Below are 24,797 nucleotides of genomic sequence, written 5' to 3'. Positions count from 1 at the left end.
GATTCTGCTGGTGCAATATATGCTGCACAGAGGTAAATGTCGGTCTGAGAGGAGATGATGGAGCTGCTTAACATTAACCAGATGTGGCTGTTCCCCCTCTTGACTGGTTTGATGTATTCCTGTAGCTCCTCCTTTTACCAGATTATAATCCCTCCTGAGCAGCGACCCTGCTTGATATGTTTGTGTTTCTGGGCTGCCACAGAGAATTCCTGATAACCGATAGGTGATTTTACTCACTCCTAAATGGGATAAGAACGTCTAGGACCTTCCTACCAAAGGACATGTCCGGATTCTAAAAATAAATCACTCCTGTAGTGCCTTAGAAATGTTGATGGGTTTGACTATGTTGCCGTTTTACATATTTCGTCTATTGAAGCTCCAGCTCTTTTCGACCAGGAAGCATCAGTCTAGTGAACACGGGCGTCAGCATCATAGGGCAAGATAGGGCCCCCACCCTGTATCTGCACAGGGTGAACACTGACACATGAAGTTAGTGGTAACTCACCTTCCAGGTTCCACAGCTGGCCGCTGCCTCTATTTTCTTCCGCTGCTCGCTGCACGGGTAGTTAAACCTTTTAGCACCCGCAGCAGAATCCCGCAGAGAGCCTCAAACTCAGAGCAGCCTCGAGTGTGGACATGTTTGATAATCAACTATGTTTTGATTGGCTAAGAAAGGGACACAGTGCAAAGGACTGCAAGAGAGGGTCCACTTATGGCACTTGCAAACGTCATCACACAACCCCATTACATGAGGAGCGCCCAAAGTAGGATAAAGCTTCAACATTCAGTACTCTCAATGAGGGAGAAAGGATATCACTATTGCTGCATGGTTGAACCTGAGAGTAAAAAGTAAGGAGGTACTTGCTTATGCATTGATATACACACAAAGCAATAACACATTTATTAATTAAGAGGTCTGTGAGAAATTGCAAGTAGCCAATGAAGCTTAAACGCTCGACAATTAAGGGAAAGGACTCATTGGAAGATAGTCAAAGGACAAAGTCAAAGGACTAAGGCTAATTTCACACCAGGACGTTGCGTTAGAGGGGGCGTTAAGGTCGCATAAGGTCCCCCTAACGGAACGCCTGGTGGTGCTGGATCTGGACGTCAGAGTGAGCCGCGTTGTGCAGCTCACTCTGGCGTCCGTGATGCCGTGATGCGTACTCTTGTGCGCATGCGGCATCACGTGGTCCCGCCGGCCAATCGCTGCACAGAGCGGCCGCTCCAGGAAGTAAACACTGCACGTCACAACGTGCAGTGCATATTAATTAGCCATGTGCCTGCCCGCTCTCCGCTCCTCCCCAACACAACTGAGCATGTGCAAGCAGTCAGCCGCGTCTAAAGTACTGCATGCAGTACGTTGTCTTGTGACGCAGCGTTACAATGTAACGCAACGTGGGCACTGTGAACAGCCCCATTGATTTTTCATTGCTGTGCGGTGGGGTGCGTTACAGGCTGCTCTAACGTGCGCCTGTAACGTCCCACTGTGAAACCAGCCTAAAAGTCAAGGGACTTTGCTCAAATGTCACAATAGATCTATCTCCGGTCTATACAAGAGAGTTTATACCCCTTGATCGCGAACACATACCTACCTGTGAAAAAGCCAATAAGTGGAAGCATCTATCAATCGTCCCTCATAAAATACCCCCTCTGAAGGAGTACGGTGTTGGGCTCCTGAAAGGTAAGTAATGATGCAATGAAAAATAATCACAGGAGGTGATGATTCATATGCTGTCAAAACGGATTTAGGATGGAACATTTTTGGGGGGGGGGGCCACAAAAGGCTAAAAGTTTGAAACAGGTAACCGGTTTAGGCTCGCTACATGATTTTAAAAAAAAACAAACAAAAAAAACCTCCTGCGCTGCCTCTTTGCCGGAGGAATTGAACCGGCAAGGAGGTTAAGGACCAGACACTTTTTTTCCATTAAGACCACTGCAGCTTTAACAGTTTATTGCTCAGTCATACAACTTACTATCTAAATGAATTTTACCTCCTTTTCTTGTCACTAATACAGCTTTCTTTTGGTGCTATTTGATTGCTGCTATGATTTTTATTTTTTATTATATTCATCAAAAAAGACATGAACTTTGTCAAAAAAAAGATTTTTTAAACTTTTTGTGCTGACATTTTTCAAATAAAGTAAAATTTATATATACACTTTTGTCTAAATGTATTGTGCTACCGGTCTTTGATCAATAAATAGACACTTATTGCATTTTTTTTGTTTTGTTTGGGTAATAGTTATAGCGTTTACAAAGTATGGTGCAAAAAGTGAATTTCCCCAGTTTGAAGCATCTCTGACTTTTCTAAGCACCTGTCAAAAGTTTCCATTTCTGCCAACTTGTGACGAAAAAAAAAATGAAATCTGTCACGGACTCACCATGCCCCTCTCTGAATACTTTGGGGTGTCTACTTTCCAAAATGGGGTAATTTGTAGGGTGTGTTTACTGTCCTGGCATTTTGGGGGGTGCTAAATTGTAAGCACCCCTGTAAAGCCTAAAGGTGCTCATAGGACTTTGGGCCCCTTAGTGCACCTAGGCTGCAAAAAAAGTGTCACACATGTGGTATCGCCGTACTAAGGAGAAATATAACAGTATAATGTGTTTTGGGGTGTATTTTTACACATACCCATGCTGGGTGGGAGAAATATCTCTGTAAATGACAATTTTTAGATTTTTTTTTTTTTTTTTTACACACAACTGTCCATTTACAGAGATATTTCTCCCACCCAGCATGGGTATGTGTAAAAATACACCCCAAAACACATTATACTACTTCTCCTGAGTGCGGCGATAACACACTTTTTTGCACCCTAGGTGCGCTAAGGGGCCCAAAGTCCAATGAGTACCTTTAGGATTTCACAGGTCATTTTGAGGCATTTGATTTCCAGACTACTCCTCACGGTTTAGGGCCCCTAAAATTCCAGGGCAGTTTAGGAACCCCACAAGTGACCCCATTTTAGAAACACAACACCCCAAGGTATTCTGTTAGGAGTATGGTGAGTTCATACAAGATTTTATTTTTTGTCACAAGTTAGCGGAACTTAATTTGTATTTATTTTTTTCACAAAGTGTCATTTTCCACTAACTTGTGATGAAAAATAAAATCTTCTATAAACTCACCAAACTCCTAATGGAATACCTTGGGGTGTCTTCTTTCTAAAATGGGGTCACTTGTGGAGTTCCTATACTGCCCTGGCATTTTAAAACCGTGAGGAGTCGTTTGGAAACCAAATGCCTCAAAATGACTGTTCAGGGGTATAAGCATCTGCAAATTTTGATGACAGGTGGTCTAGGAGGGGCCGATTTTGTGGAACCGGTCATAAGCAGGGTTGCCTCTTAGATGACAGGTTGTATTGGCACTGAAGTTCAGGAAGCGCAGGATGTTCTCAAATTGTGACCTGGACATGGCAGCAGAGAACATGGGCATGTGATGTATTGGGTGCATAGATCAACAAGACCGCAATACATTATATTTGACTAGACCCATGTTAAGTAGAAGGCTTAAAAAATTGTTACGTTTGGAAACTTGGAGTGGTCTCCACCGAAAAGGCTGGGCATGGTAGCTTCTCGGATTGGCGGTTGCGTATTGTGTGTCATAACGGTTGGTCTCAGCCACAATTAAGTCGTAGAAATCCACGGTGCAGAACAGATGAAAAAAAGTCTAGGGCCAATCCTAGATTATCTGTCTCCACCTGGACTCCAGACTGGGCGATGAAAGGGGGCAGCATGGGTGCGGCGGAACCAGGGATTGCCAATTGGGATTTGCCAGCACCTCTGGGAGACTATGGGTAGTATGGGCCCCGTTTTGCTGGTGGTTGTGATACGGGTCTTAATGCATGCGCCGCCGAACCAGTTTCTACTACCATGCTGGTGCTCGCCACTTCACCAGGGTCTATGGTAGTAATGGTGCTAGGTCCAGGAGATGCTACGCTGCTGGTGCATGCCTCACCAAGAAAACTCAGATCAGCGCTAGCACCACTCTGCTGCCCTTGAGTCTGATCCCGCGGTCCAGTGACATGGGGTGTGGTACGCCTGGCTCTAGCCGGGACCTCAACCTCATCATTGCTATCGGTCAGAGAGCCACTGCTGTTTACCGGTTCGTATTCTGACCCGGATGATTCGTCGGATAAGCTTTCCCGATCGCACTCACCCCACTGGGCCAGAATCTTGGCGGCCACTTCAGCGGAATACCCCTTTTTTGCCATGGTGGACTGCTAAATTTAGCGGGTATTCCTCTGAGACTACCCAGGAAAAAGAGCACCTACCTAGCAAAAGGAAGCACTTGTGAAGTAGAAAGCTGTGGTCAATGAGGTTTGATAAAAAAATAAAAATAAATAAAAACTGATCTTTACTGCGCCACAGTTATTGTACAGTGTTTTTGCAGTGATCAGAAAAAAAAATTTTGTCACTGCGGTGGGGCGGGTGAGGGTTTGGCCGGGTGATCAGAAGCCCGCAGGGGGCAGATTAGGGCCTAATCTGATGGGTAGGAATGCTAGGGGGCGACAGGTGGTGACAGGAGGTGATTGATGGTGTCTCAGGAGGTGATTAGAGGGGAGAATAGATGCAATCAATGCACTGGGGAGGTGATCGGAAGGGGTTCTGAAGGGGATCTGAGAGTTCGGCCGAGTGATCAGGAGCCCACACGGGGCAAATTAGGGCCTGATCTGATGGGTAGGAGTGCTAGGGGGCGACACGTGTGGACAGAAGGTGATTAATGGGTGTCTCAGGGTGTGATTAGAGGGGGGAATAGATGCAATCAATGCACTGGGGAGGTGATTAGGGGGGTCTGAGGGCGATCTGGGGGTGTGGGCGGGTGTTTGGGTGCCCGCAAAGGGCAGATTAGGGTCTGATCTGATGGGTAGCAGTTACAGGTGGTGACGGGGTGATTGATAGGCGATTAGGGTGTGATTAGAGGGGAGAATAGATGCAAGCAATGCACTGGCGAGGTGATGGGGGGTCTGAGGGCAATCTGAGTGTGTGTGCGGGTCATTGGGTGCCCGTAAGGGGCAGATTAGGGTCTGATCTGATGGGTAGCAGTGACAGGTGGTGACAGGGGGTGATGGATGGGTAATTGATGGGTGATCAGAGGGGAGAACAGATGTAAACAATGCACTTGGGAGGTACTCTGAGGGCGGGTCTGCGGGCGATCTGAGGGTGTGGGCGGGCGATCAGGTGCCCGCAAGGGGCAGGTTAGGGTCTGATCTGATGGGTGGCAGTGACAGGGGGTGATTGATGGGTGAGTGACAGGAGATCAGTGGGTGATTACAGGGAAGAATAGATGTATACAGTACACAGAGGAGGATCTCAGGGTGGGGGGGGGGGGTGCTAAGCCCCCAGGGGGCAGTTTAGGACCTAATCTAAAATATAGCGTTGACAGATAGTGACGGGGTGATTGATGGGTGATTAGGGGGGTTATTGGGTGCAAACAGTGGTCTGAGGGGGTAATCAGGGGGGGGTCTGTAGGGTGCTGTGGGCGATCAAGGGGGCAGGATCAGTGTGTGTGTGTATACATACACAGCTGCCTCCTCCCCTGGTGGTCCCTCGATCACCGGGACCACCAGGGGAGGAGGCAGCCTGTATAATACACTTTGTATACAAAACAAAGTGTATTATACACTTTTGCAGGGGAGACCGGGCCGTTTACAAGCCTCCGGCGCTGCTAAATGGTTGATGTAGCGGGTGGGCAGAGCCTAATGCCGGCGGATGCGCGCGCATCCCCGGCTAATTAGTCCCCCAGGTGCCACCGATCGGTGTTACACGGTCCTGGGGGTGCCACTTTGCCGCCACCTACTGGTAGTGGGCGGTCGGCAAGTGGTTAACGGAAATAATAAGAAAAAAAAGGGAAAAGATTCATTTATTATTTCTAGTTTTTGGCCATATTAGTTTTAAAATAAAACGTTCTAGTGTGGATACAACAAAACATTTTATTTGCCAATTTGTCCTGGTTATTGCAACCTTTAAAGTATATCCCCAGTACAATGTATGGTGGCAATATTTTATTTGGAAATAAAGGGGCATTTTTTCAGTTTTACGTCCATCGTTAACTATACAAGCCCATCATTTAATTGTGTGGGTCTTTTTATTAAAATTAATGTATGTAGGTGTATGTATGTAGGTGTAATGTTACTATTTGGCTACAAGATGTCCTCACGCATTATTTCCTATCAGCGTACTGTAACCCTTTCCCAAACACCTAATGCGATAAACTTCGGGAAGGTAGCAGAACACCGAAAGGCGTCAAGTCCTGGGGTGGGGTTTTGCAGGGGATCGCGTGTGCATCCTCGCTTGAATGATGGAGCTCAGCTCCATCAACAGTCTCCCAGTGGCGATCGCCACTATTACACTGTTAGATTGCCATCTATTTACATTGTACAGTGCTGCGATCTATTGCAGCGCTGTACTGGGGACAGCCGTGTCACTCGGCTGTCGCCTAGAGAGGCTCCGATCGCGATCTCCTCTCATAGGCTGATGCCTATGCGAAGGGATCACCCTGACTGGCTGGTGGGGGGAGGGGGGAAAAGAAATATATTAAAATATACAATTTTATTCTAAATTAAATAAGAAATAAATAAATAAAAAACAAAAGAAACCACTTCCTGCAGCAGTGATCAGAGAGCACCAACAAAAAGCTCTTTTGGTGGGCAGAAAAGTGGGGGGAGGGGATTAATTCATGCGCTAATTTGTATGGCTCTGCAGTAAGCTATTAAAGCTGCAGAGCCCTGAATTGCAAAAAAACAGCCGGTTACTAGGGGTGTGTAAGCCTACCGTCCTCAAGTGGTTAAGTACGTGATACGTCAGAAGTTACAAATGTTTGTGGCATGTCATTGAGCCTGCTGATCATTTACACAGGAACTTAGATTAATGAATGCGTTTTCATTAATCTCCCTTCTAACGGGCGGCGGGGGCAAGTAGGAGTGTGCGGCGGAACAATTGCGTGCACGTCACCTACATGGAGGCATGAGGCATGGATCCTGGAGGACTACTGCATGCTGGAAGACTTGTGACTCAGTACCCACAGAGCTGTCTTTCCTCTTTGCACGCCGCATGACTAACTTGACTACCCACACAGCTGTCCATCTCTGCCACCATCAACTAGGGTCCAAAAAGCAATGTTTTATTACAATTTTCTACTGGTAAATCCTAAATTTTTAAAGAGACTCCGTAACAAAAATTGCATCCAGTTTTTTATCATCCTACAAGTTCCAAAAGCTATTTTAATGTGTTCTAGCTTACTGCAGCACTTTCTACTATCACAGTCTCTGTAATAAATCAAAGTATCTTTCCCCTGTCAGACTTGTCGGCCTGTGTCTGGAAGGCTGCCAAGTTCTTCAGTGTTGTGGTTCTGCTATGAACTCCCCCTTCCAGGCCCCTCTATGCACACTGCCTGTATATTATTTAGATTAGGGCAGCTTCTCTCTTATCTTTTACAAGCTGGATAAATTGTCCTCTGAGCTGGCTGGGCTTTCACATACTGAAGAATTACAGACAAGGGTAAAGCTGTTTGCAGGAAGAAACGAGCAGCCTGAAACTTCAGTGCATGAGAACAGGGGGAAAGAAACACACAAATGATCTCTTGAGATTCAAAAGGAAGGCTGTATACAGCCTGCTTGTGTATGGATGTATTTTCTATGTGTGGACATACTGTACATCAACCTACTTCCTGTTTTGGTGGCCATTTTGTTTGTTTATAAACAAACTTTTTAAAACTGTTTTTAACCACTTTTAATGCGGCGAGGAGCGGCGAAATTGTGTCAGAGGGTAATAGGAGATGTCCCCTAACGCACTGGTATGTTTACTTTTGTGCGATTTTAACAATACAGATTCTCTTTAAGGCCGCTGCTACAACACCTAATTTTTCTGGCACGTGACTGTACATGCTAAATTTTTCTGACCTCTGGTGCTACACAGTGGCTGCAACAACCCCCACCCCCCTCCCCCCGAAAAACAAAAAAGGCATGTACATGTCAATTCCTCTTTGTGATCATTACCCTGTCGTGGTGAAGGAGCTTGCGTATCTCAATGAAACAGTGACCAATATGGTCATCTTGGCACACCCAAGATGATAAGGGCATTGCTTCGTTGTGGACAAACCAAATTCGATCGGCTGGATATGTTTTGGCAAAACTTTTTTTATGATCACCTCAGGTAATCACTAGAGGCCTACTAGGTCAACATTTGCTCACATTACTGTCATTGAACTACCTCAGCCCGACCATAGGGGCTAGAAAACTGCCATTGCCTGTACTCCCACAAACTTGCGCACAAGTACTGCCAACCAACCAACTCTACACAAAGATTGACACACAGAGGACTAACATTTATGTCCTGAGGGTGTCAACTAATGACAATGCTCTTTGAGGTTGTTTACGGTACATTAAACGGGAGTTTGGTCTGTCAATGTGAAGCGGGCCTAGCCCTTACACTACCTTATCTCCATGTACATGCACACACCGCACATTTTACATTTTTGTATGTAAACCTGTACCATTCATCATGTGCAGAGCCAAGTCACCGCAGCATCTCATCAGTCAGTGTCACCGCTGGTGCAATATATATATATAAAAAAAACACACAAAAAACCACCTGTTTGTATGTGTAAACCTGACCATCATGTGCAGAGCCTAGTTAATGCTTCTCGTCAGTGTCACTCACCAGGGATGCAAAAAACATACCGTATTTTTCGGACTATAAGACGCACTTTTTCTCCCCCAAAAGTGGGGGGAAAAAGTCACTGCGTCTTATAGTCCGAATACAGGGAGTCCTCGACTTAGGAATGCCCGCCGATACTAACCGCCGCCTCACCGCGATGTCGGGGACTCCCTGTAATGTCCCCAGTGTCCTCCTGCACTGCCCCTATGTAATGTAGTTTGCGGCAGCAGCAGCGTGTATCTCCCAGTAGTCTAATCTACTTAGCCGTGGTAGCGCGTGCATCTGCCCGTGTAATGTGATTAATGTAATCAGCGTTTAATTCCCTCCCGTGTATAGTAATTAACATTTAATCGCTGCCCCCCCCCCCCCCGCCCGTGTACATTCATTAACATTTAATCGCCCGCCCCCCGGCCGTGTACAGTAATTAGCATTCAATCGCCGGCCGCCCCCAGCCCCGCCCCCCGCAGAGTAAGGTAATCCGTGATCAATAACCTGGCCTGTGTAAAGCAATTAGCCGCAGGGATCACTCACCTGACACTGTAAGCCCGCGATGAAAAGCTGCTCATCTCGCTCACTCCTTCCTCCTTGTGCTGGCACTTCCTGGTCGCGTCATTACATACGCGACCATCACAAGGAGGAAGGAGTGAGCGAGACGAGCAGCTTTTCATTGCGGGCTTACAGTGTCAGGTGAGTGATGCCTGCGGCTAATTGCTTTACACAGGCCAGGTTATTGATCACGGATTACCTTACTCTGCGGGGGGCGGGGCTGGGGGCGGCCAGCGATTGAATGCTAATTACAGTACAAGGGCTGGGGGGCAGTGATTGAATGCTAATTACTGTACACGGGCTGGGGGGCAGTGATTGAATGCTAATTACTGTACACAGGGGGGTGGGCGACTAAATGCTAATTACCATACACGGCCAGTGGGGGGGGAGGGGCTGGCATTGCACGCATATTACCACACAGGGGATACAAGGCTAAATATACTACACAAGGGGAGATACAAGGCAAATTACCAAATAAGGGTGAGATATGCTAATAACAATACATGGTGCAGATGCAAAGCTAATTACCTTACACAGGGGGGGGGGGGGGGGGATACATGCACCTAATTTCCAGAGTAGAGATACACATGGCTGGGGGACAAGAGGAGGACATCAAAGGAGACAGGAGGACACAAGGGTGACAGAAGGAGGATACAATAATTAGGGGAGAACATCTACAAGACACCCCGGACCATGGATGCACCAGGTTCACTATATATTTTTTTTTCCTTGGTTTTTGCCCTCTAATCCTAGGTGCGTCTTATAGTCCGGAGCGTCTTATAGTCCGAAAAATACGGTAGATTTTTCGTAAAAAAAAAAAAAAAAAGTTTATTTTTGGGGTAAAATTTACGTGCCATAACATTGTCTGGTCTCTGCTACAGCGTTTACAAAATATATATATTTATTTTTTTTCACATTACATTGGTCTGTAAACCTGCACTCACATGTGCAGAGCCAAGTCAACGCCTCTCGTCAGTATCACTCACCTGTAATGCAACAAACATTGATTTTCAAACAAAAAGGGTTTTTTGGGGGGTAAAATGTACATGCCATGACATTGTCTGGGTTTTGCTACAGCGCCTGCAAAACATTTTCTCTTTTTTTTTTTTGTCAAATTACAAAACCTGTAGATATATGTGCAGAGCCAAGTCAACTCCTCTCTTATCAGTGTTACTCACCAGGAATGCAACATTGATTTTCCCTAAAAAATAAAACGTATAGGCCATTTCACTGTCTGTCTTGTGTTACAGCGGCTGCAAAAACTAATTTTTTTTTTTTTTGGTCGAATTACATTGGTATGTAAACCTACACCATCATGTGCAAAGTAAAGTCACCACATCTCTCGTCAGTGTCAACAGTTTTACAGTAGTACGCTATAGCAGAAGGACTTAAAGGGGTTCTGTGGGGGTTTCTGAGGAGGAAAACTGCCACTTACCTGGGGCTTCTATCAGCCCCCTTCAGCGGTAATGTCCCACGCCGTCCTGCTCCCATCCGCCGTTCCCCGCAGCCGGCACCGGGCTATTATTCGTCTGTCACACAGACGACTAATGCGCGCCGCCGCTCCTCCGCTCGCGTCATCTGAGGCTTACTGCGCAGGCGCAGTACAACTGTTTCTTGTACTGCGCTTGCGCAGTAAGCTTCCGATGACGAAGGCGGAAGCGAGCGGGTGCGCGGCCACTGTAGCGCAGCCGCAGTTGGATCCCATGCCGTGCTAGACCGGGGCCGGCGGCGGAGAACGGCAGATGGGAGGAGGACGGCGTGGGACATTACCGCTGCAGAAGGCTGATAGAAGCCCAAGGTAAGTGTCTGTTTTTCTCCTAAGAATCCCCCCACAGAACTCCTTTAAGGTCTGGCACTCAAATGCTTGAACCTGGGGGTTGATGGCCTTACTCAGAGGGCCCTTGCATCACATGCAATAAATGACATATTCACCTTGACAATGAGTAAACAACTTCTATGAGGCTTGCAGGAAGAACTTCGAGATGTGCAGCAAGTAACATTAGTGCAGAGCACCACAACAAATTTAGCACATGTAAAAGGAGGATACCGTGCACCTATCTCTTGAACAGTTCCAAAAATGTATTCCATTCCTCAGCCAAAAGTAAACAGTATTGACATGTACAGAAAGAATAGTCAAACCTGTATGCAGGAAGTTGTTGCGGTGAAGGAGGGAGGGGTGACCAGGGGAAGATTGTTGTGTGCAGGAAGGGGCTGTAGTGGTCCCCAGATCTTAGGGGTACCATCAACCCCAGGTCACCCAAGGTGGATAGTTACACCCTTGTGGTTGGCTGCCATGCACCGAGTCATACCAGGTATGCAGGTCAAGGAAACAATTATTTTGCCTCCCATTATGCATATGCTTATCTTATCCTACAGAATCATTGTAGGTCCACCTATTGGAGACCAATTTTCGTAATGCCTATTGCATCTTTCTAATATTGTTAGTACTTGTATGTTACTCATGCGAATAGCAAACCAAACCACATTGGGTGCACACCTGCCTACATCCAGCGAAATTCCATCGGGTCACCGCACCCCAAACGCACCCAAAGAAGAGAAAAGACTAGAAAAAGACAGGACCAAAAGTCCCCAAGGTATTGCAATCACGGGAGGAAGGTCAGAAGTACACCAAGGGGGGTGGAGCAGCAAGAGCCTTAAGGGTCAAGAAAACATGCCAGCTCTAATCTGTCATTCAGGCCCAAGGGGCCCATGGCCTCGGAACGCAAAATGACCCGTGATTCCCGTCTGGTTAACGTGTCCCCCAAGGTGGGGGCCCTCCTAAACACAACCCTGAGGGGATCCGGGAACACCCTCTGGAGGGCTGGGTCTCTCGTCACTACCCCCCAATTCTTCTTTATGATTTGAGTCAACTTTCCTGACATCGGGGTAAAACCAAAAGTAAGGGTTAGGTTGTTTTTCTTGTTCTCTTTTCGACTCCCTGAGCCCCTCAAAAGGAGGGAGCTCCTATCCATTTTCCTGGCCCTATCCTGGGCTTCCTCAATGCAGTGCCTGTCATAGCTCCTGGCTTCCAGCCTTGCGGTAAGTTCCTGCGCCTGTAGCGCAAAGGTTTCCAAATTGGAATTATTCCGTCTCAGACTCAGGTACTGGCCGTATGGCAGGGAGGTCTTGACGTGCTTAGGGTGAAAGCTATGTCTATGCAGAAGAGAGTTCACGGCCGTGTCCTTCCTGTACCCCTCACAGGCTAGGTTAGCCCCATCGGGCCTAATCCTCAGATCTAAGAAACTGATGGATTGCTCGCTTACCTCTGACGTAAAGCGCATATTCACCTGATTATCATTGAGGTAACTCATGAAGGCACTGAACTCCTCTCGGCTTCCCTGCCACACGACCAGCACATCGTCCACATATCTGGCACAGGTTTTTATACTCTGTCTGAAAGGGTTTCTAGAATTGTGTACATAATCCTCCTCCCATGCCCTTAGAAACAGGCCTGCATAGGTACATGCCACAGAGGTCCCCATGGCCGTCCCGGATTTCTGGTGGTACCATCTTCCATCAAACAGGAAGGCATTATGCGTTAAAATGAAGTTTAGACAATCACAAAGAAAATCCTTATACCCCTCGTCCTTATTTGTTCTGTCTAGGTACCTTCGAACCGCCCTCAGCCCCCCCTCGTGGGGTATCCTGCTATAGAGACTCTCCACGTCAATGGTGGCCATTTTGTAGTCATTTCTCCATGGGATTTTCTCGACCAAATTGATTGTGTCGAGCGTATCCACCAAATAGGATGGGACCCCCACGAGCAGGGGGCGTAGCAGGTGGTCGAGGAACCGGGACAGACGCTCAGTCAGAGAGCCACACCCTGAGACGATTGGTCTCCCTGGGGGGCTCTCCGATGACTTGTGCAACTTGGGAAGATGGTACCACACAGGGCTTCGAGGGGACATAGGGAGTAGGTCAACTGCCAATCTCTGTGACATGTACCCTTTCTCGACCCCCCGTCTTAAAGAACGGAGGCTGGTTTGATATTTAAGGGTAGGGTTACCTCCCAATCTCTGATAGAAATCAGTATTGCTTAATTGCCTGTAGGCCTCATTTGTATAAAAGTCACCGGACATGATTACCACATTCCCCCCTTTGTCCGCCTGTTTGATCACCAGGTCTCGGCGTTACTTTAGCCACCTGATGGCGGCTTTGTCTGTTTTGCTTAGATTGTCAGGGGCTTGATGGTAGCACATTGCTTTCATCTCCGCCGTGACCTGGTAAAAAAACTGGTTAATCGGGGAACCGGGGGGAATGGGTATGGGCCGTGTGGACCTGCATGCTCGGAAGTCAGTGGAGCTACCCAAGGATAAGTTTGGTGGGGGTGCAGGCCCATCTTCTAGATCACAAGAGCCTCCCTCCTCCCACAGCTCCTCTAGTATCCGGAGTGCCTCTATCTCGGTGGCATACCAGTCCACCACGAGACTAAACCACAGGGCGGACAAGGGGCTCTCAACCGATACTGGGCCTCCATCACTCTGTCCTTGGAGCATCCCCTCCCCGGTAAAGTTGGGTGATCATCATCTTTCTGGTGGCTTTGTATAAATCAACAAAAAAGTCCACATAATCGAAACTCTGTACAGGTGAGAATCCCAGGCCCTTCTTTAGGAGAGCAATGCAGCATTCGGGGATAGTCTGGTTGGTCAAATTGACCACCTGAAGTTCTCCCTCTGAACACTGCTGGGTTATTATTTCTGGGGGAGTTCTTACTCCTTTGTCCTCTTTCGCTTTACATTGCTGTGGCTGTAGTGGCTCCTGGTGGCCACAGGTGAGTCCCAAGTTACGTTTCTCCCAGTGTCTGTGTCTTCCTCCTCGGCGGACTCCCCGCCTAAAGGCGTGGAGGCACATGGTTTAGGCTGACTGGGATTGGCCTTCGGGTCTCGATTATTGCCCCCTTTCTTCTTCTTAGGATGTTTAGGTTTCGATTTCCTCTCCGATTTTTTATTATTGCTACCGTCCTCCTCTGAATCCGATCCGGAGTCTGTGGTCCAGTAGCCCTTGCCCTTTCTTGGTTTGGTCCCCCGATTTGGTGTACCTACCTGTCCCCAATAGAAGATTCTGCCCTTTCTGAAATCGTCTCGATCACGATTAAATTTTTTAAGAGCTGGCATGTTTTCTTGACTCTTAAGGCTCTTGCTGCTCCACCCCCCTTGGTGTACTTCTGACCTTCCTCCTGTGATTGCATTCTCTTGGGGAATTTTGGTCCTGTCTTTTTCTAGTCTTTTCTCTTCTTTGGGTGCGTTTGGGGTGCAGTGACCCGATGGCATTTCGCTGGATGTAGGCAGGTGTGCACCCAATGTGGGTTGGTTTGCTATTCGCATGAGTAACATACAAGTACTAACAATATTAGAATGATGCAATAGGCATTACGAAAATTGGTCTCCAATAGGTGGACCTACAATGATTCTGTAGGATAAGATAAGCATATGCATAATGGGAGGCAAAATAATTGTTTCCTTGACCTGCATACCTGGTATGACTCGGTGCATGGCAGCCAATCACAAGGGTGTAACTATCCACCTTGGGTGACCTGGGGTTGATGGTACCCCTAAGATCTGGGGACCACTACAGTCCCTTCCTGCACACAACAGGCGTTATGGTGCTGGGGCATGGTTCTCCGAAGTACAAATGGGGGACCACCCCCCAGATTATGAGGGACCTTTCCTTACCCCCGTCTTTTCCTCTTCTCTCTTCTACTTCTTTGATGTTCTATCAGTACCTCATAAATACTTACGTCATGGGGACGGAGGATGTCCCTATAGCAATGAAGTGTGGGGTTTGTTCCCCCTCATTCCAAGCAAGAAACACCCTTTTAGTGTAATAATAATGTAGTCCTCCCTCTTTTGTTCATAAGGATATGTCAGGAATAAGGGTTAATATAACCCATAAGGTCTCTGGGATTTGCACAGCCTCTCCCGGTCTTTTTAATGGGGTTTTTCTAGGTGTGGGGGTCCCCAAATGGGGTGTTCTTATCAAATAAATGTACAAATAAAAGAATTATTTTATATATTCCAGAGATAGAACAAGTGAGCAAAATGTAATATTCTCAGGTAAATGATGTGGATATATGCTAGTTTGCACAGAGCACGGCGATTACGCCTTTGATTCAGGCACACTTTAATGTTTTTATCTAGGTACTAATGTTTTTTGCAACACATAGATAAGGTTGATTGCACTGATGGTTTTTATCACAGAGTCACAGATAATGCACATGTTAATGTTATGCCTCTTCTAGACGTATCACACAGCGTCACCTGATTTTTCACATTGAGGCAGGTCCTTCGCCGCTGGACGGCGAAGCTCCGCCCCTTCACCCCCGACCTTTCCCCATTGTCACTCTGCACCAATGAGACGGCGCCGGAGGCGTGGCCTGAAGGTCCTATACAGGAAGCTCTCCAGCGCCGGCTCTTCACGAACACGCATGTGCGCAAGCGCCCGAGCGGCGTGAAACGGCTGTAGTGCCGTCCGATCTTCCCCTGGTCACCCCTCCCTCCTTCACCGCAACAACTTCCTGCATACAGGTTTGACGATTCTTTCTGTACATGTCAATACTGTTTACTTTTGGCTGAGGAATGGAATACATTTTTGGAACTGTTCAAGAGATAGGTGCACAGTATCCTCCTTTTACATGTTGTACAGTAGTACATAGGCGCCAGTAGTGTAAAATTTGATAAAAAGTTTAAAAATAGGGGGTTATTGGTGGACTTACAACTCATCGTACTACAATTCATGCGCTCTGGTGATGAAGTGGGATCTGCCAACGAAACACATTGCTCTTGTCTGGAGTATATAAATAAATGTATATTGAAAAAATCAACAGTATCTTGTGTCTTTTAGGTAAACAAATACTAGTTGCGCTGGGTCTAACTGATATCCTGTATTATTCCCCCAATGTGATCTGCGTTTAAACCGTTATTCAATAAAACATCTGAAAATGTATTCATACAATAAAATGCATGTATTACATTGCATTACATGTAAGTCAATCAATAATGGTATAAAACTGACTCATTCAAACTGGCAATCATCCACAGACACTCCAATGTGCACAAATTGCAAAAAAAGGTACCAATAAAAAATGTGAATAAATGGATCCTTAGATGGGAGGGGGCAGCAGTATATATCACCCTTGATGTGGCCGTTTACTTCATAATTGACTTTGATAAAGGCAGCCGTAACTATTCTGTATGAGGTGAGTGGGTCCCCATACCTAACTAGTTACCAGCGGGCAGAACAGTCATACTTACCTACCTAAGCGCCCTCCACTTTTTTTTTAGAGTATCTTGTGTCTACATTGGGGAGGTAGGTCCACCACTAACCCCCTATTTTTAAACTTTTTATGAAATTTTAAACTACTGACACCTCTGTACTACTGTACAATTATTGAGTCCACCCCTGGTGGAGAGGAATACTCCCCACCTGCCTACACATTGGTTACCTGGATGGTAACCCAGACTTGTGAATATAACCACATACTTACTTCTCATCTCTCACATTTCCAGTACATACTACACTATACTGGGCTCTCAGTCAGTGTCAACAGGGCTGAAACAAAAAGTATATATATATATATATATATATATATATATATATATATATATATATATATATATATATATATATACATATATATATATATATATACATATATATACATACACACACACACACACACACACACACACACACACACACACACACACACACAGTGGGATGTGAAAGTTTGGGCAACCTTGTTAATTTGGTTGTTATGATAAAAAAATGTCAGTTAAATATATCATATAGGGGAGACGGAGTGATATTTTTGGATTTACAGAAAGTGTGCAATGAATTTGGCAGGTGCATAGATTTGGGCACCACAAAAAATAAATGAAATCAATATTTAGTAGATCCTCCTTTTGCAGGAATTACAGCCTCTGAAAGCTTGCTGCAGGTTCCAATGAGAGTCTGGATTCTGGTTGAAGGTATTTTGGACCATTTCTCTTTACAAAACAGCTCTAGTTCATTCAGGTTTGATGGCTTCCGAGCATGGATAGTTCTCTGGAACTCACACCACAGATTTTCAATTATATTCAGGTCTGGGTACTGAGATGGCCATTTCAGAACGTTGTACTCGTTCCTCTGCATGAATGCCTTAGTGTATTTTGAGCAGTGTTTAGGGTCGTTGTCTTGTTGAAAGATCCAGCCCTGGGGCAGCTTCAGCTTTGTCACCGATTCCTGGACATTGGTCTCCAGATTCTGCCGATACTGAGTGGAATCCATGTGTCCCTCAACTTTGACAAGATTCCCAGTCCCTGTGGGGCGTGGCTGGCCGGCAGAGTGGATGGCTGCATAGAGGAGAGCTCCTGATCCCAGCCTTCTAAAACAGCGACTTTAAAGCATGCCAGGACCGGAGGAGACCGTCCCAACAGCCATGGGGGAGGACATGGAGACATCGGGGACCCAGCGAGCTGACACCCAACGCCAGCAGAGGATCCCTGACATCTTTAAAAGACTGAGGCCTGGGCCGCGTAGTGAGCAAGATGGCGCCGGCACCGCCGGGACGCTTAAGTCCGTAATACCAGTACGCATGCAGAACGCATCCCATACACTTAAACAGGCATCATGCGTACAGAATTCCGCATCCAGCGACACAGATGTCTCCCACACTTCTGCCTCACAGGCTTCTGACGCAGCCCTACCTCACAGCCCATATGCCTTGGAAGATACAGACTCAGACACCCCCTCTCCCACCTTCCTAAGCCCTGTTAAATCCAGGCCCAGGCTTTCGGGCCCTACAGACTCACAGGCAGGATCCTCTCCACAGCTGGCTGCAGTCTCAGAGTTTAGCAGCATGCAACCATCCACACAGGATGACAATTTGCCTATAACCGAGCCTTTCTACGTGACATGATCATGGCCCTGGAACATTCCATGACTAACAAAATGGTGGCGATAGCTAACTCCTTGCAGCGATCGGTGGATGATCTGGGAGCTCGGGTATCTTGTAATGAGGACTGTGTTGCTAAATTGATAGACGAGCATAACAAAACAGTTTCTGAGCTGGATCGCCGTGAAGCGAACGAAGAATCGATGCAATTGAAAATTGCAGACTTAGAAGATCGCAACCGCCGTTGCAACCTTAAATTCCGTGGTATTGAAGAGACAGTAAATAACGCACAGCTCAAGGAATTTTTAATTGATATGGTGAAATCAGCGGTGCCTCAATTTTCTAACCTTGAATACACCATAGAACGAGCCCACAGGCTGCCTAAGCCTGCTCACCTGCCAGAAAGAGTTCCTAGAGACGCTATAGCTTGTTTTCCGTTTTATCACGTCAAAGATGCTTTTTCTTTTTTCATGAGACAGCATGGTAAACTGCCGGATCCCTACAGCGGCATTAAAGTTTTTACCGATCTTTCGCAATTTACTTTACAAAAGCGTAGATCTTTGGCCCCGCTGACAGCATACCTCAGGGAGCAGCAGATCCAATATAAATGGGGTTTTCCTACAAAGCTTCTCCTTTCTCGGGATGGTAAATTCCACACTATTACTACATTGGAGCAAGGAATCTCTCTTCTTAACAGCATGGGCCTGCCGGTGACTCTCGATCAGCTGGAAGCACACCGCAAACAACCTTTGAATAGGCTCCCTCGCACCTGGCGCACTAACTCCTGAAGAGGCTGGGATATAGCTCCCTGCCTAGGTGTTTTCTTTCTGTTCTTTCCCGTAGTGAATTTAACTTTACGGGTATTACCCCCCCCCCCCCCCCCTCAGTGAGGTCCTAATTAAGCCACTGAGAGTATCTGGGCCTTTTTGTTGTGGGACAGTGAGGAGGTTTTTTGCCCAGACAAAATGTTGACATTGATGTCTTTCTTCTATTCTTTTTGGTACTATGCACAGTTTTGTTTGTTTGTGTGATTTGCTTTTTTTATTTTTCTCAAGAGTCCTGAATGGTCAAGATCGTGATTCACTGGTATATCTCGAAGTTTTGCTGATTAAGTCCATATTCTTATCATGCCTAGACAGTTTAATTTGATTACGCACAATGTCCAGGGGTTGAATGAACCAGTCAAACGTAGAAAAGCCTTCCAACATTATCAGAGCTTAAAAGCATCAGTTCTGTTTCTACAAGAGACCCATTTTATACAGTCCAAATCACCCACCTTTCTACATAGATCGTATAGCAGGTCCTATTACGCCTCATTCACCAAAAAATCCAGGGGAGTGGCCATAGTGTTTCATAACTCTATTTCGTTCTCACTTATAGATTCTTATGCAGACCCCGATGGTAGAATTCTGATCCTTAAGGGTATCCTGGAGGGTAAATTTGTTACGTTGGTCAATTGTTACGCACCCAATGCCTCTAAGACAGCTTTTTTGCAATTATTGGCCTTTCAATTGGAAAGACTATCTTCTACGCATTTGATTATAGCAGGTGACTTCAATGCTGTAGCTAACCCCAGCTTAGATAGATCAGTTCAGTCCCCCTTTGCTCAGACTTTCCCGAGAAGACTCACTAGCCTTCTATCAAGACTTAAGGTTATCGATATATGGAGATCATATAATATTGGCTGCAGACAGTACACCTTCTTTTCTCATCCCCGTCAATCTTATGCCCGCTTAGACTATATTTATTTATCTCCTATAATCGCATCCAACTCCTCCACTTCAGACATCATCACCTGTAGTTGGTCAGACCATCACATGGTTTTATCATCCTTGGTAGGCTTCGGCTTGCCCTTTAGTCCTGGTAATTGGAGGCTTAATGACTCCCTTCTAGCGGAGGAATCAGATAGAATTTTAGTAAGGGGTGAGATGGAGGAATACTTTTTTTTTAATAGTGAAGATAATACTTCTCCCATTCTAAGATGGGCGGCTCATAAGCCAGTCATGAGAGGCATTTTTATTGCAAAGGCTGCTAAGGCTAAAAAACTGAGATCGCAAAAAATTCTTACACTATCGGCTGAGCTGGATCTATTATATAAGCGCCACTTCGGGACTACTTCTAGAGAAATTTTACATGAGATTAATTTGAAACGAACTGAACTGAATTCTACTCTTGATAATTCGCATGCTAGAGCATTGAAGTTCTCTAAAGCCAGATTTTTATTACGTGGAAATAACCCTTCTACCCAGTTTGCTCGCAAGCTTAATCAATATTATAAGCCCCCACATGTTTATAAATTGAAAAGCACTAGAGGCATTGAGGAAGTGTTACCTCCCAAAGTTTTAAAAATCTTTGAGGAATATTATCAAAACCTTCTAGGGACCGAGATAACATCTAATACTACTGAGCTTAAATCTTGGTTAGATTCCCTCCAGTTGCCCACATTGACTTCAGAACAACTACAATCCCTCAATGCTCCAATTTCCTCTACAGAAGTAATAGCAACAATAAAATCTCTTAAATCTTCCACTGCCCCCGGCCCAGATGGGTTTTCCCCGCTATACTATAAAAAATTTGCTGACACATTGTCACTTCCCTTGACCTCTATGTTTAACGCTATTCTACAGGGTGAGAAACTTCCTTCGGAAATGCTCTTGGCGAACATGACCCTGCTTCCTAAACCAGATGCCGACCACTCTTCCCCTGCGGGTTTTAGACCAATTTCAATTCTGAATAATGATATCAAACTCTTTGCTAAAATTTTGGCATCGCGATTAGGTACCTTGGTGGGTGATTTGGTTGCTCCTTCCCAGACTGGTTTTATCCCTGGTAGGCAAGGCTCTGATAATGTGAGATTGGCAATTAACATTTTACAAGATGCAGAGATTAAGAAATAAAAGTTTCTGATGTTGGGTCTTGATATCAGTAAAGCATTTGATTCTGTGGGTTGGCAATATTTGATCACTGCCCTGGAGAGCTTTGGCCTAACCGGTCCCATTATTACAGCAGTCGTAGCCTTGTATGATTCTCCATCTACTATGATTCGCATCCCTGGGGCAACTTCCGCTCCCATTCATCTTAAACGAGGCACCAGTCAGGGGTGTCCTCTCTCCCCATTGCTGTTCGCCCTTGCGTTAGAGCCCTTGGCGGTGGCGATTAGACGACATCCCAATATCTATGGATATGGTATTGATAATATCAAGCTTTCCTTGTATGCTGACGATGCTCTCCTATTCCTGACTAGACAATTAACCTCTTTACCTAATCTTTTCCAATTATTAGAGACTTTTGCAAATTTTTCGGGGCTTAAAGTTAATTCGTCCAAATCCACAGCCCTCCCGATCAATCTATATCCACATACGATTAAATGGTTAGATTCTACTTACAGTTTTAAATGGAGTCACACTAAATTTAAATATTTGGGAATCTTTCTTACACCTTGCTTTGGGGACCTATATGGAGCCAATTTTTTACATACAACTATTCAAATTACGCAACTTTTGAAGATTTGGGCTACATATAAGGTGTCATGGCTGGGCAGAAATGTTGCTTGTAAGATGATTATCCTTCCCAAATTATTATATCTGTTTCGTATGCTTCCTATAACTATAACCAAAAAATCCATATCCATTATCCAATCACACATCAATAAATTTATTTGGGACGGTAAGCCAGCTAGAGTCCGGGCACAAATTCTTTATAGATCCCCCATGCAAGGAGGAATTGGCTTGCCGAGCCTATGGCATTATTACCTAGCCTCCAAACTTAGTCAAATGTTAGATTGGAACATAGATTCAAAGCCTCCGGCATGGTATCAGCTGGAATCTACCTCAGTTTTTCCTTTCCACTTAAATTCACTAGCCACGATAGTTTCCAAGAAGGATTTGACAGTCCTTGCTGGCAGGAATAGGATTGTATCGTCATTGGCCAAACTTTGGATTTCTATAGCTTCCACATATAAACTTATGACTTTTCCCTCCTCCAGGATCTCTATCTTCGGTAATCCTCGGTTTGTTCCTGCTTTTAGGAACCCGCAGGTTTTCTCCTGGTGGAGGGATTAAGATCTCCACACAGCAAATAGGTTTTGGATAAGTGACGTTCCGATCACTTTTAACATGCTCAGATTTAGTAGAGACGCCCCTATGGAAGAAGCATATCGATTTTGCCAAATTAAACACTATTTCTCTTCAATCTTTTCCTCATCTCCAGTATATGACCCTACTATGTTTGAATCATTATTTTTTGTTTTTTGTCGTAGAAAAGGGTTAATTTCAATACTTTATGCTCTACTGCTAGGACGGGATCATGATGATAAAATGTCATATATGAGAGCTTGGGAGCGGGATTTAGGTATCCAATATGATCGCACTGATTTGTCTTCTGTCTGGACTGCTGTCTCTGGGGTGATCAAATCAAACATGGTGAAGGACACAGCTTAATTAATTACATAAAATCTATCCTTCGGTCCCATCGGCCTGTTTTCGGGCCTGTGGTATGGAAGGCACATTGTTGCATGTTTTTTGGGATTGCCCCGTTGCACAGCAGTTCTGGGACGCATGAAAATCTATGACTAAGGAGGTGTTTGGCTTCCCGATGTCCTTAACCGCTCCCCAGGCCCTATTGTATACACAGAATGATGATGTCCCAGGTAAATTTAGGCCATTATACAGATACATGTTATTGGCTGCTCAATGGTCCATTGCTTATAAATGGAAATCCACTGACCTTGATTTAGCATTGGTTACCCAACGTCTAGACCTTATGATGTTGATGGATCGAGTGTATTATCATAGTACTGAGAACATGACCAAATTCGATCTTATTTGGGAACTTTGGAGGGCTCATAGACATCTTTAGTCGCCCCTGGACATGTGCGTATACTGCATTTGACTAGTCATACAGGTGACTTGTACTTCGGGACTCCTGTTTCTAGAAGATGTATACAGTGGATATAATGTTAAGCTGAGGTTTTTGTTCTGTTTCTTCTCTACGTGCGGTGCTGGAGAGCAATTTAATTGTGTTTGGAGATCTTCGAGAAGGACTGATCCCTGGGATCTCAGCTGGAGGTACCCTGTGCCCCATTTCCCAGGTTGAACGGTCCATTTTTACGGGCCAAGCTCCCCGGCCGCATTTTTATTCTTTCTTTTTGTGTTTGTTTGTTTTTTTATTTTTAGTTTATGTTAATTAGACTCTGTATGCAAATCACTTGTATAATTGATGTGCTATTTGACTGGCATCGGATGTTGTTATAATTGATAATCTGTTCAATAAAGCCTTTAATATGAAAAAAAAAAAAAAAAAGATTCCCAGTCCCTGCACTGGCCACACAGTCCCACAGCATGATGGAACCACTACCATATTTTACTGTAGGTAGCAAGTGTTTTTCTTGGAATACTGTGTTGTTTTTCCTCCATGCATAACACCCCTTGTTATGCCCAAATAACTCAATTTTAGTTTCATCAGTTCACAGCACCTTATTCCAAAATGAATCTGGTTTGTCCAAATGTGCTTTAGCATACCACAAGTGGCTCTGTTTGTGCTGTGGGTGGTGAAAAGGCTCCCTCTGCATCACTCTCGCATACAGCATCGCAACGATGCACAGTGACTTCATCTGCAGCAAGATGATGTTGTAGGTCGTTGGTGCTGGTCTGTGGGTTGACTGATTGTTCTCACCATCGTCGCTTCTGTTTATTCGCGATGTTTCTTGGTCTGCCACTTCAAGCCTTAACTTGAACAGAGCCTGTGGTCTTCCATTTCCTCAGTATGTCCCTAACTGTGGAAACAGACAGCTGAAATCTCTGAAATAGCTTTCTGTATCCTTCCCGTAAACCATGATGGTGAACAATCTTTGTCTTAAGGTCATTCGAGAGTTGTTTTGAGACCCCCATGTTGCTACTCTTCAGAGAAACTTAGAGGAGGGAAACTTGCAATTGACCCCCTTAAAAACTCTTTCTCATAATTGGATTCACCTGTGTATGTAGGTCAGGGGTCACTGAGCTTACCAAGCCAATTTGAGTTCCAATAATTGGTTCTAAAGGTTTTGGAATCAATAAAATTACACTAGTACCCAAATGTACGCACCTGCCTAATTTTATTAAAACAATTATTTATATAAATCATGAATATTAACAAGGTTGCCCAAACTTTCGCATCCCACTGTATTTGTATGTAAAATGTATATCCATGACATCCATTCCAGACCTGGAAGAGTTCACAAATAAGCAAAAAAAAAATAAAAAAAAAAATATTATGTTGTACACTCACTCTGGTCGGTTTGGTACTGTCATAACTTCATATCCTGGCCTCTGCTACACGCCCATGCTGGTCTGTTCAGTTGAGCACACATGCAACACCACTCACCTAAGGGCCTTACAGACCTGATAGCATTCAATCTCGGTAAACGCAGCATTTAGTCTGTCAGCGTGAAGCGGGCATAACCCTTACACTACCTGGTTGACACACGCCGGACATTTTAAAGCACTTCATTCCACAAATGTAGGAATGTAATGTGATTTCTGCCCTTTAGTGATTAAAACACGACTCGGCTTCAACTATGTAATTTTGGTAGGACTTTGGCCATGTATCCCCCTCCGTCATGCCATGGTCCAAGTGTAAAGCCCCTTGAAACAACCTTTCCATCACTTTTGTGGCCAGAAAAAGTCCCTGCAGGTATTAAAATTCGCCTGCCCATTGAAGTTTATGGCGGTTCGCCGGATTCGCCTGTTCA

General features: G+C 45.3%; 1 protein-coding gene across 6 annotated transcripts in view; it reads right to left on the bottom strand.

Moving 5' to 3' along the window:
- Positions 1 to 24,797, bottom strand: part of WDR75 (WD repeat domain 75) — a 669,401-nt gene that overhangs the window by 232,523 nt on the left and 412,081 nt on the right. The gene's annotated exons all lie outside the window — the stretch shown is intronic.

The sequence above is a fragment of the Hyperolius riggenbachi genome, chromosome 7 (genome assembly GCF_040937935.1).
Source record: "Hyperolius riggenbachi isolate aHypRig1 chromosome 7, aHypRig1.pri, whole genome shotgun sequence".
In the NCBI taxonomy this organism is placed as follows: domain Eukaryota; kingdom Metazoa; phylum Chordata; class Amphibia; order Anura; family Hyperoliidae; genus Hyperolius; species Hyperolius riggenbachi.
This window is presented reverse-complemented; position numbering and strand designations above follow the sequence as displayed.